Below are 21,710 nucleotides of genomic sequence, written 5' to 3' on the forward strand. Positions count from 1 at the left end.
AACAGTCTCGCTAGATGCTTGCTAGAAAATCAGCTCACAATCTCTTAGGCAAGCAAAGCGCTGTGGAGTGGTGGAAAGAGTGCTGGACTTTGGCTGGGGCCTGGGGCCACCAATATGCTGGTGCCCAACTTTATCTCTCCTTTCCATCTGAGGAGGCTGTTTCTGTGCTAAGCCAGTATCCATCAGTAATGGACTGGATTGTGGAGAACAAATTGAAGCTGAATTCAGACAAGACAGGGGTGCGCCTAATCAGTCAAAAAGCAGATCAAAGAACAGGGATTCAACCCATACTGGATGGGGTTCCTCTCCTCCTGAAAACTCAGGTTATTCCTCTTGCATGTACTCCTAGATTCAATGCTTAGTCTAGACACCCAAGTTTCCATGGTGGCTTGGAGAGAATTTACCCATTTGCAGTAAAACTTAGTGCACCAGCTGCACCTGTTCCTAGAGATGTCTGATGTGACCACACTGATATATGCCATAGAATCACAGAATTGTAGAGCTGGAATGGACCCCCAGGGTCATCTAGTCCAGCCCCCTGCAATGCAGGGATCTTTCGTCCAATGTGGGGCTCAAACCTATGACTCTGGGATTAAGAGTCTCATGATCTTCCAACTGAGCTATTCCAGCAACCTTGGTTGCATCGTGTTGGGATTACTGTAACACACTTTACATGGAACTTCCTTTGGAAAGTATTTGGAAACCTCAGCAGGTCCAAGATGCTGCTGGAGCCAGTTATCAGAAGAACAGAAATGCCTTGTTGCAATAGCTCCACTGGCTAATGCTCCATTTCCTGGCAAGATTCACAGCACTGGTTTTTGACTTACAAAACCCTATACAGCTTAGGTCCAGACATCTGAAGGACCTACCTCTCTATATGAGCATTCCCAGGTTCTGATATCTTTTGGGTAAACCTCTCTCTCAGTCCCACCACCCTCATAGGGATGCCTGAATAGGACACAAGAGAGAACCGCAGTGTGGCATTCATTATCGCTCAACCCAACTTACCTCACAGGCTTGTTGTGCTGACACAATAGAAGAGGAGTTTGGATTTGATATCCCGCCTTCCACTCCCTTTAAGGAGTCTCAAAGCGGCTAACATTCTCCTTTCCCTTCCTCCCCCACAGCAAACACTCTGTGAGTGGAGCTGAGAGACTTCAAAGAAGTGTGACTGGCCCAAGGTCACCCAGCAGCTGCATGTGGAGGAGCGGAGACTCGAACCCGGTTCCCCAGATTACAAGACTACCGCTCTTAACCACTACACCACACTGGCTCTCAGTATAGGGAAAGGGATCTTAGAGTAACATGGGATCAGGTGTAATTTACAAACCAACTTTCCTCCATGAATGGTCCTTGGAGGCCACTCCTAAGGCCCCAGCCTGAGTAAGGAAGAGGGCCAACATCCAAAGTCCTCTGGAATTGCAGAGTTGGAAGTGACCCCAAGAGTCATGTAGTCCAACCCCCTGAAATGCAGGAATCTCAACTAAATCATCCATGACAGACGCCCATCTGACCTCTGCTTACAAACCTCCAAAGAAGATGAGTCCACAACCTCCTGAGGGAGTCTGTTCCACTGCTGAACAGCTCTTACTGTCAGAAAGTTATTCCCAATGTTAAGTCAGAATCTCCTTTCTTGTAACTTGAAGCCATTGGTTCGAGTCTTACCCTCCAGAGCAGGAGAAAACAAGTGAATGAAACAAGTGCGCCAGCCCCTCATCCCTTGACGACCTGCTTGCAGTGCCAAGGCTCTCCTTTGGAATTTAGCAAGGAAGAATAGATACCTTTAAGCAGGCACAGGGTCCTTTCCCTCACTAATGAGAAAGTACAGAGATTGGCTGCCAGGTCAGAGGAGAAAGGTTCCAGATAGCCTCAGAGCATCTCTTTCCGTAGAAACGAAGCTACGTCATTTGGAAAGCAAAGACTGGGTTATGAAAAAGATAAAATTGACTGAGAAACCTTTTGGCTTGGCTCTGTGTGATGCAGAAAAATGTACATTATAGGGATCTAAAAAGGCAAAGGAACTTGGAGAGTCCTTGTGACACCAGGCCCTTGATAGTCAAGTTCCACTGTAAAGCGGACATTTGTTTCCTCCTGAGGAAATTTGCTTGAGTAAATATTTTCACAGAAGACTGTTCTGTTGACTGTGCATCGGCTGACTTCCTAAACAGCATTAAATAATCACCTCTCTAGGTTTTCAAAATGTTTATGTCAGCATTTACAAACTCCTCCTTCATTATAGGCCTGTCAAAAGATCAGAGGCCAAGATTATTGCAACAGATTCCTTGGAAATGCTAAAGTTGTTGCCTTGACAACTCCAGAGACAGCAGACACTTCAGCTGGCCAAACGGTGCTTTTTGCTGTAGCAAAGAGTTTGAACTAATCATCTGGGTCCTCACGGCAGACACATTCAAGCTAAACCCAGAATGAATCGTAAAATATCCCAGTACCTATGGTGTAGAATCAGGCAACACAGTAGACAACAGCTTCCTGTCAAGCAGTGCTTTTTTTCTGGGGGGACACAGGGGCACACATACCCCTAAACATTTTGAGAATCTAACTTTGGCCTCATTGAGGGGCAGTATTTTCAATATGAGTAGGAAAATGAGAATATCCCCTAAACTTTTTTTTAGTGGAAAAAAAAAGTACTGCTGTCAAGAATATATGAGCTAGAAGGTACCTGGTTATAAATATTTGGTTTCCTCCCCGGGATTTTGAAGTACAGTGGTACCTCGGGTTACAGACGCTTCAAGTTACAGACGCTTCAGGTTACAGACCCGCTAACCCAGAAATAGTACCTCGGGTTAAGAACTTTGCTTCAGGTCAGCGGCGTAGCGTGGGTTGTCAGCACCCGGGGCAAGGCAAGTAATTTGCGCCCCCTAACCCGTGGATTTGCGCCCCCTAACCTGTGGATTTGCGCCCCCTAACCCGTGGATTTGCGCCCCCTAACCCATGGATTTGCGCCCCCTAACCCGTGGATTTGCCCTAACCCCAGATGTTGCGCCCGGTGCGGCCGGCACCCCCTGCACCCCCCACGCTACGCCACTGCTTCAGGTTGAGAACAGAAATCGAGCGGCAGCGGCGGGAGGCCCCATTAGCTAAAGTGGTGCTTCAGGTTAAGAACAGTTTCAGGTTAAGAATGGACCTCCGGAACGAATTAAGTTCTTAACCCGAGGTACCACTCTAGGGTGGATCTCACTGGTGGCAAAGCAGAGATCTGCTGTCCTGAGTTGGGCAAGTCACAGTTCTCAGTCTCCCTTGTTTCAGATGTTTATACACACACCTGTGCATGGTTGACAGCCTGGCTAACATCTCCTTGGTGATGTAAAGCACTGTAGGATATCACACACATAGAAAGAGGGAAGCACCCAACTCTACAGACTTCAGCAACTTCAGCTGCCCTGATTTCAGCTAGAATCACCAACACACTTTCAAGACTATCTTTGCAGCTTCAAGGGACAGAAACTTTTTCTTACCGTATTTACGGGAATCTAATGCACCATCAAATCTAATGCGCACCTCAATTTTCAAAACCTTGAAACCAAAAAAGTATTTGCTAGCACACCTTAATTTCCGCTATGTAATCTGGCCAAAATAGGTGTGCATTACATTCGGTATTAAACGAAAGCCAAGATTCATTGAAGCTAACTTTGGCCCCCAATATCACCCCACAGGAGCTCACAATGCCGTCCTGCATTACCCAAGCTTCTGAATATTACATATATTTCACACCTCCCACTTTGAGCAGTTAAGTGTAAGAAACACACGTTAAGGAAACTGGTGCAAGGAAAGAGGAAGGTCTCTCAGGGATGATAAAACGTTAAAATACTAAGTTTCCCCGCCCTTTCATTCCAAAGCTGTCCTGGCACAACTCCTGTAGCTCCTTCCAATCAAATCACTGCTATGAAAGTCTACGATAAATAGCTGCGAAGAGATTCCATTGTCCCCCCTCACTTCTCCTTAGAATGTCTCCTCTGCCGTTATGTCTACAAATCTTTGGCAGTAGCTCGGCAGCTGGTTTGCCAGGATCGCAGCTTGTCGTGCTGCTCACAATAAACTCTTTGTTGCTTCACACTCTTCCATCTGTTTCTTTCACCCATCTCTTGTCTCCTCACTTCCATTGTCCACTCACGGAGGCAATACAAAGCTGCACTTCCTCGTGGGTTGACGCGGGAACAACGACATAACACTTCATGATGGATTCTGAGGCTTGGATAATGCTGCAGTGCAGGATATAAACTGAAGAAGCTAATAAGCATCCATTGCAGACCTGCTCGCACAATCAAAAAGTTCATTTTCATGTCGAAAGCACATCTAGCGGAGCATGGAGTAAGCTAGCTAGCAAAAGAGCATTTAAAAAAACAGTAGTTACCGGTTTGGGGAATGATTTCTAGCATCATGGACAGTTTAAAAGTGGCTGTGGGCCATTGATGGTTCTGTGCAGAAATCCAAAGTTCTCACTAGCTCCTGATCAGAAAATCTACTACTTGTTACTGTCTAATCAGAAGCAGTTTTCTTCTCCCTGCCAGCAATATTCAATGACTGGATGCTATTTATGTGTCAGGCTGCATGCCAGGGGCCAGCGAGAATGTCTCTGGCCTGCTGGCCTTATTGCAATGCTATACTCAATTACCCAGCAAGAAGCTCCATTGAATTCAGTGGGACACACTTCGGAGCAGGAATCTGCTTCAAGCCTCTGAACACGTTGGTTGCACTTTAGTAGGCAGCATAGTGAAGATAATGTGTGGGTCCTTTGTTTATCAAGTTTGGGTTTTCTTTTTCTTTTTCACAACATTTCATTGATAGTGTGTCTTTATACAGGCATTCATACATACATGCATAAATACGTACAGTTATAATAATATCTGTCCAAGTTAACACACAAAAATAAACATTGTTTTAAATTGCTAGGCCTTCTGCATTCTAAAACAGATGTACAAAAGGAAGTGATAGATTTAAAAATACGATTGCATGGTAAGGAGCCTGTAACTCAATATTTGCTCAGATTTTGACAAAAGGATCTGCTTTATCCCATCTATGCAGTCGTGGTTTAGTACTAGTAAATTAATACCCTCCAACATGTGTCTGATGAAAACAGGGACATCCTATTCCATTAATATAATAATAATAATAATAATAATAATAATAATAATAATAATAATAATAATATACCCTGCCCATCTGACTGGTTTGCCCCATCTACTCTAGGTGGCTTCCAACAAATATAAAAACATAATAAAACATTAAACATTAGAAAATATTTCAGATGTCTTCTAAAAGTCTTCTAAAGGTTGCATAGTTACTTATCTTGTTGGCTCGGGGGTCGCATAACTCCATACCCTCAGATGAAAATAGGGAAGTCCTACCATCCCCTCCAACATTTCTCCAATGAAAATAGGGACATCCTAAGGAAAATGGGACATTCTGGGATCAAATCAGAAACCAAGACGGCTTTTTTAAATCCGGGACTGTCCCTGGAAAATAGGGACACTTGGAGGGCCTTCACTATAAGGCTGTGGGGCAGATTACAGCAATGTAAAAATGCAAACATGAAATCAGAGGTGCCTGGTCCCCATTGGGATGGGTAGGGCGGTAGGCTGAGGGGCCGTCAGGGGTTGGAGCTGGAGCCAATTACCATATTTTTTGCACCATAACACTCACTTTTTTCCTCCTAAAAAGTAAGGGGAAATGTCTGTGCGTGTTATGGAGGGAATGCCTACGGGTGGCATGCCTACAGATTTTCCTCCTCTAAAAACTACGCGTGTGTTATGGTCGGGTGTGTGTTATAGAGCGAAAAATACGGTAATTATTGTCCCGTCCCCCCGCTCCCCTCAGCTGAGTTCTGCAAGGGCAACACACAGACTAAGGAAAGTGGAAGAATCTAACTGCCAAGGCTACCCCATTCAACTGGTTGTAAGTAAGAAAGGAGGATTGTTTGGGCTCTTTAAGGGCAGACTAAGGTTAGTGGGTCACTGCCCCATTGGCCCAAATGAACCAGCCTCTGCCGATTAACATCTTAAAACAATTAACTATCACAGTGTTTTTCAACCACTGTTCAACACTAGTGTGCCGCGAGATGTTGCCTGGTGTGCCGTGGGGAAAAATTGAAAAATTCGAAAGATTTTTTTTAAAAAAATGTCAAATTTTCGCCCACTAGGCGGGCGCCGGACTGTGTCCTGGGTATGGGGGGGGTTGACCCCACCCTCGGCCAGCAGGGGCGCCGATTGGCGCTCCTCAGGGGGACACCCTCCACTTTTCTCCAGACTCCAGCCTGGACCTATCACAGTAGGACATCATCTTCCGACTTCCTTCCCACCCGAGCACAGTGTGCGCAGCAGCGGAGAGAAGAAGACGTCGCGACTCGAGTCACCAGGAGGACCGGAGCAGGAGGAGATGGACGGAGACCAGGACTTGGCGGGAGTCGGCACTGCAGAGAGACCGCATCCGGATCCAGACCAGGCCGCAGGTGCAGCGTGAGGTGAGGAGGTCATCTGGAACCAGTCGGTCGCGGTCGGGTCTCGGAAGAGAGACGAGTGAGTCCAGCCCTGTGCAGCAGCAGCAATATAGTCAATATAGGCACAGAGTTAAATTTTTTAACATTTTCTAATGGTGGTGTGCCTCGTGATTTTTTTCATGAAACAAGTGTGCCTTTGCCCAAAAAAGGTTGAAAAACACTGAACTATCAGAAGGTGGGGGCAGTCCTAAAAATATGCCTCTGGGGTGTAAAAGGCCAGGGTGAAGTCATGTAACTTTAGCATATGTACTATGGGGCTCCAGGAGCTTACACAGGGTCCACTTTCCTTGGAATGAGAAGCAGGAGAGACTGTGGTGTCTTTATGATATGTGGTTTATTTCCTGAGCTATGATGGAGGGGCTCACAGCATTAACACCCCAAGAGGTCTTGCTTCTTCCATTGTCCTAGCCTTGGGTTCAAGCAAAATCAAGCATGGCTCTGACTTCCTGGCTTCTGCCTGCTTCTAACCCAACTCTAGCTACCATTAAGGTGAGGGAGGGGGCCCACCCATTTGCCCTCTGGCACAGAGCAACGACCCATACTTAGGGCCATTATGGCCCTTGCCTGGTTAATTCAAAAAGGGGATCTTCCATTAGTGTTCAATTCCCCCCCCCCCAAAAAAAAACAACCCTGCACACAACTCTACTTCCCCCCATTTCAGCTCAGGCACACCTCACTCACAGGTCCTTCTTCTGGAAACACAAATCCCACTTTTGACACCAGTGTTGCACACCACCCCAATCTCTGAACTGTGCAAAATTCCTGTGGTTCCAGACACTTACCCAGGGTATGATTTCCTTGGAATGAGGGACATTGCAGACTGGTGTCCTTATGATATATGGCTTGTTTACATATATACACACAACTTGAATGGGTCTGGCTGTTTCAACAATTTAATCCATGCTGAATCCAGGATTTACAACATAAACCTACCACCATCCCAAAAAAACTCACAACCCTATGAAGGAGGCTTAGTTATTTTACCATTCTATATTCATGAATGGTATTTTCAGTGAAGTAGAGATTCCTTTTAAATTTAATTTTCAATATAATATTGTGCCTATTTACAGCCTTACTGACACTTTTTGAAATTAATGTAACATGCTCAGCCCTTGCAAGTTTACCTATAAAGTAAGTTCCACAGGGTTCAGTGGGGCTTATTTCTAGATAGGTATGTATAAGATACCTGCTAATAAAAAAGGCTGTGCTGGCTTCAGCCAGTTTGGAATAAATTGTGCTGTTGTCTACAGATTAGTAGGAAGCAAGAACAGGCTGGCTGGGGGTGCAGGGAGGAGAATGGGGCTCCTGCAGCGTTAAGAGGTTTGCAGAAGATGAAATTTAATCAGATGCAGTTTGCCTGCAGAAATTCCCTCTTTTGCACAACTTCTAAAAGGTACAAGAGCCTGGACCTTTTTTTTTTAACCTGGTCACCCTAGGAGCTTAACTTGCTTTCTGTTGATGTATAGGCAGCACAATATACCCAACACCTAAGCTCAGCCTTTGCCAAGCTATTGCCCTCGCTGTGTTTTTGGACTACAAGTCCCATCAGGAGGGCATCAGCTTGGCAAAGCCTGCCAAAACTCTAACATACACACACCTCAGAGAAAGCAAGCAACAAAGAAAACTACAAACCTCTGAGTGGGTAAAATGCCTCTGTCAGGCGCCAAATACTGCAAGAGATCTGTCTCTAAGTAAGACAAGACAAAGATAAAAAGACTTCTCCCCCCCCCTCTCCTCTTTTCCAAAGACCAGTGTTGCTTTCCCTCCCCCATTCTCTCTTTCACAATTAAACATTAATAAAAGGGTGTCGGTGCATGTGCACAACTCTCAACAGATTTGTGTTTTGGTGTGTTTTTTTTAAAAAAAAATCTGTCTTGCAGCAGATTCTCACCACCACTAGGAAGTAAATCAATGATTGCTTCTTCTCTTGTCAGCTGCAAAGCTAAGTCACAATCGTCCATTGTATCCAGAAATTTTTATTCTCTGTCATGGCTCAAATTTACATCTACCCAGTTCATGTGACAGTAGTGCCATTATTACGGCATTTCCACTTCAGCTAACTGAATTCTTTTAGCATCTCATCAGTATCTGAGTTGGTAACATGTTCTTAGCTGTAGTAACCATTGGAGCTGATGGAGCTGGAGGCAGGGCAGCTAATGGGAACTGGAGTTGGCGGGGGGGGGGCGTCACAGGGGGCTGAGTCAACTTATTCTGGTTTTCTTCCCATCCTCCTCCCTTGCAAGGATGCAGAAGACATATCAGCTATTTTCAGGGGGGAAAGTATCAGAAGAGAAAAGCTGGACACATGCCTAGGAGTTAGCATCGAATATGTAGTTATACTTTTACTTTTTTAGTCCTGCTTGTACCAAGAGAGATGGACTAAAAAGATTCCAGGAAGTTTCTGAATGATAAGAAGTACTTGAATGTGGCTTGGGGGGGGGGGGAGGACACAGGACTGCCGGGTTTTGGATTCTGGGGTGCAGAAAAAAATAATGGCAGGGTCGGGCTCTCTCCCACCTTGCGTTAGGGACCATCCTCTCCATTGAACCTTAATTTGTGCCTTTGTTCATGTAACCCAGGCATGTCCAAAGTCCGTTTCGGGGGTTTAATCCTAAAAGAAGCTCAACAGCTTCAACCCTAAATAAAGGTTGACAAGTTTGGTTGGTCCTTTGGTTGGAAACTGGCCATCTTTGGGAAAAGTCTGGACACCACTGATGTAACCAGACTGTCATTCTGCAAAGTGAAAGAGATGTTCCCAGTGCTGCTGATCTCATGGCCCATGTCTCAAGGCTGCATCCTGGGTGTCAGGGAAGGACGGGGGGGGGGGGGAGTCCTCTCCCTCTCCCTCTCTTTCTCCAGTCTGCTGCTGCTGCCTGCCACCACCAAAACAGCAGGTAGACAAGTAGGTTGCTGGGTGGGGGAGCAGAGCAGATTTTTAAAGTAACCAGCGGGTGGGAATCATAGCTTGGCCTGCTCCTGATGACATCATCAAGGCATAGTGGTGCCTGATTTGGTTTAGAATTGGGCTTAGGGGGAGAAAAGCCAAACTGTTTTCTCATTTGGGGAAATTCTTGAAGCCCAGTTCCAAACCTGACCAGAGGAGTCTAACCCATCACTGATGGCAAGACAGTTGGCAACCTCACAGGGAGACAGCTGAATACAGCTCCAGTGTCATTGGTCTTACTATAGCCATGGCTTGTAGCTTGCCTGGTACAGTGGTACCTTGGTACTCGAACGGCTTGGATCCCGAACAAATCTGCTCCCAAATGCCACAAACCCAGAAGTAAGTGTTCCGGCTTGCAAATGTTTTTCGGAAGCCAAATGTCCAACGCAGCTTCCGCTTGAGTGCAGGAAGCTCCTGCAGCCAATTGGAAGCCACGCCTTGGTTTTTGAACGGTTTCAGGAGTCGAATGGACTCCCAGAACGGAGTTCATTCGAGAACCAAGGCACCACTGTACTGTGTACGGGGAACATCCTTGATCCCGTAACTGTTGGTCTTGGCAGGGACAGGAGAGACACTATTTTGCTTCAGTGGAGCAAAATAGCCATTTCAACTGGCTGGAACTGAGTTATCAGCAAACAAGTTTAGAACTGAGCTGAAAGAATTCACTTTCCAATGTAATACACAAGAAATGCAGGCAGGCCACAAAGGAGTAGGAGAAACACACACCCTAAACCGATATGAGACACAACGACGTGTTTGCTTAAAAAGAAGGCATATTTAAGGAGAAATGAATAAGTAAGCTTACTATAAAAGCAAATATATTTGTACTTTGAGGTGGCATACTGGAAATTAGCACACGAGATATCTGGACCATTGACCTGGAGTTTCATTCTGAATATGTAGTTTCCTTTTCTTATTACTGTCAGTCTTTTATGAAACTGGTTAATTTAAGCTCTTGGGAACAGGTGACTTGAAAGCATAGATAGTATTGATTACAAGGCCAGATTAAACAGATTAGCATCAGAGACGGACAAAATGCTCTCTAATTAGCCTCCAAGAACTACAGTTTACAGAATCTAGAATCTTTCATCTTCCAGGCTGTGACTTCAGTTGGCTCTGACTATTTTTAGAAGACTCCTTCTCAAAATGAACAGGAAAATATTACGCAAAAGTTTAAAAGTTTCAGGTTTATCTCTTTTCATATTTTTACAGCCTTTTGTAATTCTTCACATCCCCCTCTTATGCCTCAACTCTCAAACAGTTTTGGGTTTTTTTGCAGAATTTTCAGCAGGATTTCTCCTGCTGTTGTTGCAAAGATTCCCACCCACACAAATAATCCCTCAACAACAAATAAACAAGTAGGACAAAATTAAGTTGTCCATGGAAACCAGATTCCCACCCCCACCCCACGCCCATTTCACTTTCCACAAGTCAAGTGTGAATCGCCAGAGAGAAAGAGAAAGATACATGGCCAACATCTCTCTGTGCCCCTAAATGTGGCCTGTGTCCAAGCTCTATTGAGCAAGATACCACTTTTCTTTTCACATTTCTGAAAAGGGGAGGATGTAAACAGTAGCAAAGGCTTCCAGAACTCCAAGACCCTCATGCTACCTGCAATCTACCCTGATTTTTCTTGTACCAGTGCACATTTTTCAATAAACTTCAGTTGATTGTACATCTAATTGTACATTTCCTGCTTGGCAGGGGGTTGGACTCGATGGCCCTTGTGGTCTCTTCCAACTCTATGATTCTATGATTCTAAATACCTGGCAAATAGCTTCTCACTATGAACCCTGCAGTTTATGAGAACAGTAGTTGGTGAGACATCAGAGTTGGATTTCTCATCCTACTGTAGCATTCATGCAAATGTTTTGCAACACACACAATACTCACCCACAGTGATTGTACCACATCAGATAACACCTCAGCTGTTTGACTCCACCTTTCATGGTAGCTCACAACAGCTGACCAAAGTTTTCTCTTCTGACTGAAACTTTGGCGTATTCTTATTGTGCTCAAGAATTGCATGAGATGAATGAGAATCAGATATTCTCAAAGACAAAAATGAACTAGGCTGAAAATAGGCAGTGAAGAAGAAGCAGAAGGGCTATCCAAAATCCACTTCATCTGGAGGGTGGATGTTCACTGAGATGAAAGAAGAACCCCACTGGATGACAAGGCTGTGAGTCTGTTTGCTGTATATTGAAGACCCAGGACAAATGGGGCACATGAGCCACCAGGCCCAAGAGCTCCAGAATCAGCCACAGCAATGGATACTGGGTGAGGAACCTGTGACCCTCCATTTGATGTTGGGACCCCAATTCCCATCAGCCCCAGCCAGCATTTGAACTGTAATGATAAGAACTGTAGTCCCGCAACATCTGGATAGCCACAAGTTCTTCACTCCTGCCTTAGATAGGATGGTCCTTGGAGGAGGGACACCTTTTTTGGATTACATTACTTAGTAAAAGTGTGTTCATATTTATGGCACTACAAAAATCAACAACAGGCCCAACAAAAATTGTCTTTCTGAAATGGATACATGCATTTCAAGGAAAGCTACCATTGGCACCAATGAATAATAATAATAATAATAATAATAATAATAATAATAATAATAATTTATTATTTGTACCCCGCCCATCTGGCTGGGTTTCCCCAGCCACTCTGGGCGGCTTCCATAGAAACCAAAGATACAGTAAAATATCACAGATTAAAAACTTCCCTGAACAGGGCTGCCTTAAGATGTCTTCTGAATGTCAGGTAGTTGTTTATCGCTTTGACATCTGGTGGGAGGGCGTTCCACAGGGCGGGCGCCACTACCCGCCAGAAGGCCCTCGGCGCTGGACCTCAGTGTCCGGGCAGAACGATGGGGGTGGAGACGCTCCTTCAGGTATACTGGGCCGAGGCCGTTTAGGGCTTTAAAGGTCGACACCAGCACTTTGAATTGTGCTTGGAAACGTGCCTTTCAATGAAGGCCTTGAAATACAAATGAAATCAGATTGAGAGAGGCTTTTTTAAAAGACCATGACAGGGGGGAAAGAGGTAAATGGTGATCTCAATAGTGGGGTAGGAGAGCTGGGGGGAAATTAACACCTGGCAATTAATGTGCCCTTTTGGTTTCAGATAGTACATGGGAAGACGAGTCTAAAAAGTCTGGAACACAAATTTTCACAGTCCTCTAGTGGCTATGGTGGCTCATTTACCAGAAGTAATGTATTTAGCGTTAACTCTGGAGGTGTAAACTCAATTCTGACCAAATTGAGCCTCCTAGAGCACAGTATACACCAGGAGGCTTAGTTTCATTATCCTACTTCTTACTTACCGTACCTGCATTGTGAGAACTATCCATTTACTAGTTCTTTCTGCTTCCTGTTCCCAAATCAGTTACACATCCCTAATGCAGAGACTCCATCACTTGTCAAGTTCCCTGAGGTGAAAGGGAGAAATCCACTGGTAGAAAACATGAGTCTGTTTGCTGTGTGTGTTGAAGACCCAGGACAAAAGTGGGAGGTTGGACTGAGCCCAAATAGTAGCTCTCTCTGCTGGGCTTGCATCCTAATCAGCACAATGCCAGAGTTCCATTAGCATGTGAGTTCATGGCACAAAGCTAACACTAAACTTTGGCTTCAGTTTTTTTGGGGTGGAATCCGAGATTTCAGGGTCACATGTTAATGGAGCTGGTCTGGCAGATGAACTCCATGCAATTGAGATGCCCATGCAATCTAGGATCCTAACTGTTTGAAGCCCCAGTGCATGAGCAGCTGAACATACACAGGGGTTGTTATTTTAGGTAAAGGTAAAGGGTAAAGGACCCTTGGACATTTAAGTCCAGTCAAATTCAACTATTGGGTGTGGCACTCATCTCTACTTTCAGGCTGAGGGAGCCGGCGTTTGTCCACAGACAGCTTTCTGGGTGGCACAATGTGTGTATGTGTGTACGTACTGGGAGCCATTGACGATTCTTTAGGACTGGTGTTATATGGTCCTGGTGGCCACACCCAGTCACCAGTCCAATTTAGGGAGGGGGCAAAGGACTACAACTCCCATCAGCCCCAGACAGCACACTGGAGCTGATGGGAGTTGTAGTCCAAAGCATCTGGAAGGCCAAGTTGGAGAAAGCTCATCTATATGGAAGTTATCCAGTGCAAATTCTGCTGAAGTCACTGGGAGTGTTTGCATCTTTCGCATTTGTTTCACTAACTCTTGCACAGAACACCCCTCAATGGATTCTGCCTTTTAGTGGTTTTTTGAATGCCAAAACTGCTTTTGTACTTTATCAAAGAAGTTTCCATGTTAGGTCTTTATCACTGCATAATAGTAATACTAATAATTCAAATTTGCGCTGAATTCGCCAAGCGGGCAAATTGCTTCATTTAAAAATGCCCCCCAAAGCTACTGTTACATCAGAGAAATGGAATGCCTCCCTTAAACTCTAATGCCAATAATTGCCTTTGGGCTTCCACACAAAGAAAGTTTTGGTCTTCAGAACTCTGGAAGGGTTTGCCTATAATTGCTTTAGCGTACAATCACTCCCAGAATGAAAGGGAAAATGACATGTGTTTGGAAAGTTCGGTAAGAATAGTGCAAACAAGCAATGCTATTATGCAGGATGGTAAAGGAGCCTCCTGTTCTGAAGCTGAGCTTCAGTTCAGAGATTGTTTTATGGCACATGGGGAGCAGACACATTGTTGCTATAAAGATATAATGAAAGCAATTGGACTAACCACAAAAACACCCCACGAAGCATCCACGTTTGGTTAAACCCATTTGTCTGAAATCATACTAGGAAACCTGGCGGACATTGTGTTATTTATGTCTGGGTTCTTCTCAAGTTTGATCCACAAAATAGTTATGCTTAATTTCCACCTCCTTAGCATTTCACCTCTGCATGCCAAAATAGTGTGTCCTATATGTGCTTTCACGTGGCTATGTCCTACCTTAAAAGCCACCCCCCCCCTTCTAAAAAAATCCCCTTAGGGAATGTTTTGGCCCAAGTAACAACCCCTGAGCCCCAGAAATGTTCTCAACTAGGTTTTTAAAGGGATGTTGATTGCTGCAAGCAGGGAAGGCTGACAACTAAGATCCTACCAGGAGGTTTTTAACATAATTGCATTTACCAAGTTTGGATGTGTGTGGTGGGCACAGAGGAGACAGTCATGGTGGGAAGCAGGGGGCGGGGCAGCAGGGGTAGTGGGCTGGGGTGGGGGTCCTTTTCTTTTATGCCTGAAGCAGCAGAACATCCTGGGCCAGTTCTGGCCTGATTTCTCTTGACCAACCTGCCTGTGTATTGAGACTGGGAAGGAAGAAGCCTTTCTTGTGGCTGCACTGCCCGGGCAAGAACACAGTACAGTGGTACCTCAGGTTAAGTACTTACCGTATTTTTTGCTCTATAAGACTCACTTTTCCCCTCCTAAAAAGTAAGGGGAAATGTGTGTGCGTCTTATGGAGTGAATGCAGGCTGCGCAGCTATCCCAGAAGCCAGAACAGCAAGAGGGATCGCTGCTTTCACTGCTCAGTGATCCCTCTTGCTGTTCTGGCTTCTGAGATTCAGAATATTTTTTTTCTTGTTTTCCTCCTCCAAAAACTAGGTGCGTCTTGTGGTCTGGTGCGTCTTATAGAGCAAAAAATACGGTAATTCGTTCCGGAGGTCCATACTTAACCTGAAACTGTTCTTAATTTAGCTAATGGGGCCTCCTGCTGCCGCCGCGCTGCCAGAGCACGATTTCTGTTCTCATCCTGAAGCAAAGTTATTAACCTGAAGCACTATTTCTGGGTTAGCAGAGTCTGTAACCTGAAGCGTATGTAACCTGAAGCGTATGTAACCCGAGGTACCACTGTACAATGTTGTGAGAAAGGGCTTCCTTTCTCTGTAACAAGCCCACACCTCCAGAATGACCTCAGAGTCTGTCTTTCTGTCTATTTGTCTGTCTGTCTATTACCCACCCTTCACCCAAAGCTGGGTTACAGCATTAACACAAAATTAAAAACAATTTAGAACAGCTTACAACCATAAAAATATGTGCCTGGTGCCAAGTGTCCTTGAGTTCTGATGCCTGTTAAAGATACATCTTTTTATCCAGACTCTCGGAGGAGGTGAGGTCATGCAGTTAGCTTCTGTTTCTGTGACTCACACAAGTGAGTGTTGCATGTTATGATTTGTTTTATTGTATTGATTTTATTGTATGTGTTTGGTAGTCTGCAGTGTCCTCCCTGGGATCTGCATGATGAGGGATGGCTTTATACCTTAAGTTAAAATAAATAAATGTCTTCTATCCATGTGAGGACTTTCCTGCTTGGTGATGCCATCATTCATAGATCCTGACCATAATGAGATGATTAGATTGCACTGGTCCCCACATTAATGCCTGGATAACACTAGTCCACCCTCTGCTTGGAAGCTGGTCCTGAAGAGGGACTGAATAAGGCACAGAGATGTGAGTCTGTTCAATGTTTTCACCATAACTGCTTCAGGTCAGATGCATCAGCGTCAGCTGCGCACTGATCTTCCATTTGTGGGAATTTTAAGGGTGGCAGGAGAGGATATATTGTTTATTAGCATCCTTCCTAACTTGCGCTAGCAAGTTCCTTTACTTAGCAGAGTTACATTCCCCTTTTTATATGCACAGCAGATAGCTGGTTGCAGGCTCGTGTGAGCATCTCACTATTATACAATTCAGTCTGTCTCAGATTGAATTGTACAGTTCTGGTAAGTTCCCTTGAATCCCTCTTAAAAGAATAAAGACGCCACAATCATATTCAAAGTCAATAAAAGAAGTTTACTTACATCAGTTCACAGTTGGATTCCTGAAGGCAGACTTAGTTACAAATATGTACATGTGGATCTACCCCATATGGGGGAATAATCCTGGTGCTTCTGCTAGCTGAGATCTAGCAGAGCAGTCCTAGCTAAAAGCTGGTCAAACGAAGAAGAAAGTCAAAACAGGGAGAGGTTGCTGCGTGACTCGTCCTTTTGTTACCTGGACAGGTTAGGTCATGCCCACCTTCTATCACATGCAAAAGGAAGGATGCTCTGGCCAGGAGGAACAGGAAGCTTCAACTGGCTGGACCAAATTTTCCCTCACATGTCTTCTCTAGCATTTCAAGGAATGTTGTACTTGACTGCCTCTCGTGGATCACGTCCCACACCATTAACTGGTAAAGACTGAGAGAGAAACCTCTGGGTGAGTCATAACTTGTCCATCTGCTTGCCTTGAGAAATAATAGCCAGTAAGTTTAGGAGCATGACATTCTTTGGCACTCCATTCCTCAAGACATTTCTGGGGGTGAAAGTTGTTGGCTGACCTTTTCTGTAACAGGATTGCCATAGCTTTAGAGCACTGGCATCGCGGGCATTTGATTAATCATATCTTTCTGTTTTGTTCATTTGTGACACCGCAGAGCAGAGGCTTGTTGCATCTTCACAGCAGCTCATGCCAATACAAATCAGAGCCTATCTTCAGAGAGAGGTAATTGGGAGATTAATTCTAAACCTAATGAACATCTTGTTGTCATGAAAATATGCTTTGTAAATAAAGGTCAAGAGAGAAACATAGATTCTTTTTTTCTCTATTCCTTTTAAAATAGATTTGTCACTTAATGCAATTTGTTTCAAGGTTTTCCAAGAGATACTTTTCTGCTAATGAGATCCACATATCTAGTTAGCTCATTCCATTTTGTTCATTTATATTAAACCATTTATATGTAACGGGCACAGCCAGCCTGAAAGGTTTCCTGCACAAACCTCATTGGAACAATACCATTTCTATGCAACTTGCACGTGAGAATTTCCAGAAGGTTTGTGCCCAAGGCCTGAAGGGTTGAAGTGTTTGTTGCAAATTAAAAAGGGGGCGGAAAGGAGGTGGGTGTCCAGGGAAAAAGGCCTTGGCACTCCCACTCACCACTGAACCTAATGTATTTTGACTATATGCGATTTTGGCTTTAGGATCCCCAGACCCCGAAACTTATGTCGGGGTCTGAGGTCTCAGTAAAAAGCAAAGAGATCTTCTAGGATGGAATTATTCAATTTTGCACACAGGATGCACCAGTTAAATGCTGAAACGAATTTCATAATACTAATAGACAACATATTGGTTGCCAGTTGGCCCTTTTGTGCTGGGGAATATGCACTTGACACCATGCCTTATTTGGAATGCACATCCAATCACCTGGAGACGCTCCATCAATGGGATTTATGTGTGTGCATGAATCAGAGAGAGAATAGATCTTTAAATCTGTTGGGGGCAGGAGAGGGGGAGACCCAAGGAATATAAATCTAAATAGATGTCTTGGTTTAATTCTTTTGAAGTCCTAACACCCTGTTCTTTCCATGTTTTTTCCTTCTCCTTCTCCTCCTCTTCCTCTTCCTCCTTTTGATTTCGTTTCCATGTATTTAAATGAGCCCACTATTGTCATCAGCAGCTTTGTATTCCTTAAACTAGTTTCCCTGTTTGGCCACTTACAGACTGCTGCTATTTTGCAGGGAAGGTTCCATCACGTGACAGCAAATCCGTGCTCCATTGTTAGAGTGGAGTTGGCATTCTTGCACAACATCTCTACTTCTACTCCTTCCCTCTACCACCACCCAGAACAACAACAACAACACCAAAAAACACCAGGCTTTTTGAGGTAAGGAAAGTGATGGGGAAATACAAAACGTGGGGTGAGAATTGCTTGATGTGATATCATATAACCTCTATGTGGGGCTTCCCTTGAATTTGGCCTGGAGGCTGCAGTTAGTGCAGAATTCTGCGGCTCAGTTGCTGAAAGGAGTGCGACCCCGTCAACATATAGCACCTCTGCTCAAATATCTGCACTGGTTGTTCATTTGCTACAGGACCAAATTCAAGGTGTTTCTATTCATATATAGAGCCCTTAATGGCTTGGGGCCAATTTACTTGCGGAATCACCTTGCTTCATATATGCCCCCTTGACTGCTTTGATCTGTAAAACTGACACCATTACAGGTGCCTTGTATTATTCTTGTCACACTTGTAAGAAATCAATATTTTAGTATGGCGGCACCTATGCTTGGAACTGCCTGCCTATTGACAGCAGGCAGGTGGTGCCTTCACTGAACTTTCTTTGGCACCTGCTTTAAACAAATGTTTCAGCAAGATAGAAGCTGCATGTGTTTTATTTCTTTTTATTCTTTATTCTTTTTATTCTTTATCTTATTCTTTCTATTCATCTTTTAAATATTTTAATACCAGCATTTAACTATTTTTAGCAATATTTTTAACATTTAGTTTTATACTGTAAACCAGGGGTGGCCAACTCCCAAAAGACTGCAATCTACTCACAGAGTTAAAAACTGGCAGTGATCTGCCCCCTTTTTGGGGGTTCAGGTCAAGGTTGTTGACATTTTTTAGGGAGGGGAGGGAGGGGAAAGCCGTGCTTTTTTGGCATGCAGGACAAAAATGTTGAGCTTTTTTTAGGGGAGCCAAACTTGTTGAGCTTCTTTGGGGGGAGCCTGTGATCTACCAGTGATCTACCACAGACGTCCAGTGATCTACCGGTAGATCACGATCTACCTGTTGGACATGCCTGCTGTAAACCATTTAGAAGGTGGTGTTTCTTTTTCTTTTTTTACAATCAAACATATACATTTCAATAAAGAAATAATCTGGACCAATTTGTATATGGCTTCAGGCCTGAGTTCAGCACTAAAATGGTAAGATAAAAGCTTAGGGAAAAATAAAAAGAGGGTTTTTTTTTCCCCTAGCCTCAAAAAAGACAACAAAGTAGGCAGCAGAGAACATCCAGCAATTGTGACACCACTACTGACAAGGCTCACTCTTGGATCGTCACCTGCCAAAGATTTCAATGTATGGGCAAATGCATGTGTTTTTCAAAGGGGAAAATACAGAGCTTGCTTATGGACGCCATTGGGGTGGAGTGGCCCTAAACCTTCTCCCAGTCCCCATATCTGGAGGTAAGAATCAGGTTTCTGGGCTTTCTTCCTCCCTCAGCTCCATTCCTTTGAACTCAGTGGTACTCCTTTCAGAACTGAGGGACAATCCTGTCTCTTCAATGGCATGTTCCTGCTGAAGGTGGTCTGCAGGAAGACATCTCCTCTTCTTCCATGACTGCTAATCTTACTCAAGAGTCTTTGGTGATGGACTTTGTCAGTTTTGATGGATTATGCCCAACATTCCCAATTAGAGCTTAGCAATATTCAGCACATGTTCCATTACAGTGGTACCTCTGGTTACGAACTTAATTCGTTTCAGAGGTCCGTTCTTAACCTGAAACCATTCTTAACCTGAGGTACCACTTTAGCTAATGGGGCCTCCCACTGCCACCACACGATTTCTGTTCTCATCCTGAGGTAAAGTTCTTAACCCGAGTACTACTTCTGGGTTAGCAGAGTCTGTAACCTGAAGTGTCTGTAGCCTGAAGCGTTTGTAACCCGAGGTATCACTGTACTTTTAAATCCCCTTGATTCCAATACAAAAGTGTGGCTAAGCCACTCTTAACTCTCCCATCAGAAATTGCACAAGTGCTTAGATTTGGCCAGATCATGGGCAAACTATGTGAAAAGGAAGCAAAATTTGGGAGTTGAGCAGTCTCAGATTTTTGTACCTTTCCCCCGTTTCCACTGAGATGACCTGGCAGCTTCCTCCCTGGCCCTTCTTCCGGAACCTCTAAGGGGAAAAGGCTTCTTACCTTCCCTCCTCTGAGATACTTCATCAAAGGAAAGGTAAAAGGTTTCCAGACTGTTTGAAAGCAAGTGTGGCTGAAGAGGAAAATCAAAGCGACAGGGAGCGCCTCCAGTTCCTCCCGGATGCGATGCTGGAAATGATAAACCAGTCTCTGTTTTCACATAATTGGGCTACGTCAGGGTCAGAGAGTCTCTTTCCATGTTCCCTCACGTCACAGGACCAAATACATACAAATTAGGCAGAGTTTGGCTTCAGATTTTGACTTCTAAGTAGTCAACATAATTTTGGTAGAGGTCACAGTAAAAATCTTTAGACAGAAGTTTTGTTGCCAGGATTGTATGAAAGCAGAGGGGAAGGGTTGTGCTGCGTTTGTTTCTACAAGGGAGCTCAAAACATGGATCAGAACTGGCCCAGAAACCTGGCCAGGCCAGAAACCTCATTAAACAAAAATATTTGGTTTTAAGCCAATAGACATTGTACAATTCTCAACCAGCTAAACCAGTTGGATGGTTTTAAACTGCTTTAGTGCAGCTAAGTGCAAATGGATTAGACTGATTTAATAAAGCCAGCAACTTTGATGTATCAACTTTGATTAATGAGAAACGTACACCTGTTCTAAACACATTATATAGAAATATGGTAAGTCCCACTGAGTTCAGCATGTTCCTTAAGTTCGTTCACACAGCATGAAGCACATAGGTGATGCTAATGTTTAAGAGAAGCAAGACACATTACGCAAAGCAAACCTGAGTGCACCAATGGGCGTACACTATTTGGGAATTTGCAGCCAATTATGTGTCCCTGGGTGATACACGTTTCTCACATTCTGAAACATCTTAAGTGTGCACCTAACAAGGTAATGTGTGAAAGCTGTGAACTGAGCTGCAGGATTGAACGACGCCAGTCATAAACTGCACTGGAGTGGCTGGTGTGCTTTTTTCTCGCAAACCTTTCCAAAGCCATTGGCTTTTGTGTAGCTTTGAAAGGAAAGTATTTATTGATGTAAGTCCTAACCAAAATTCACTTGGGGAAAATGGCTGTGTCTTCTCACTTGCAAAAGCTTTTTACTTTAGTTCCTGAAATTTAATGCGAGCATCAGCAATTAAGGTCTTAACTCTTTCTGGTGAGACTGTGATCTCATTTCAAAGGAGCACATGAATGTGGCCAGTTTCAAATCACCCAACAGCTTATTTTGCTTCTGGAATCTGCATGGAAGCTCTGAGTGAAGCACAAGCAAAGGAGAGGAGACTCTTAGGGTAAAACGAGCACTCCCTCATGGCTGTGGCTCTTTCAGTGCCCTAAAGTGGCATTTAGTGGCCAAAGGGGTTCAAAAGAAGTGCAGCGTTAGAACTACAATATTGATTATTTAAACTATTTCCGCTTAATAAGATATTATTATTTAACTGATTGAATATATATGTACATTGCCCAAACCTTCATATACACACCCTTTTTTCGAGACAGAGAGAGAGACTAAACAAATATGTAAGAACTTACCAGTTTGACAAGCAAAAGGTGCCACTGTATAAATATTTTATTTTTCATTTCCTTTGAAAAAGAAGATAGACCCAAAATAGCCACTGACCAAATG

Source organism: Podarcis muralis, chromosome 9 (genome assembly GCF_964188315.1).
Source record: "Podarcis muralis chromosome 9, rPodMur119.hap1.1, whole genome shotgun sequence".
In the NCBI taxonomy this organism is placed as follows: Eukaryota; Metazoa; Chordata; class Lepidosauria; order Squamata; family Lacertidae; genus Podarcis; species Podarcis muralis.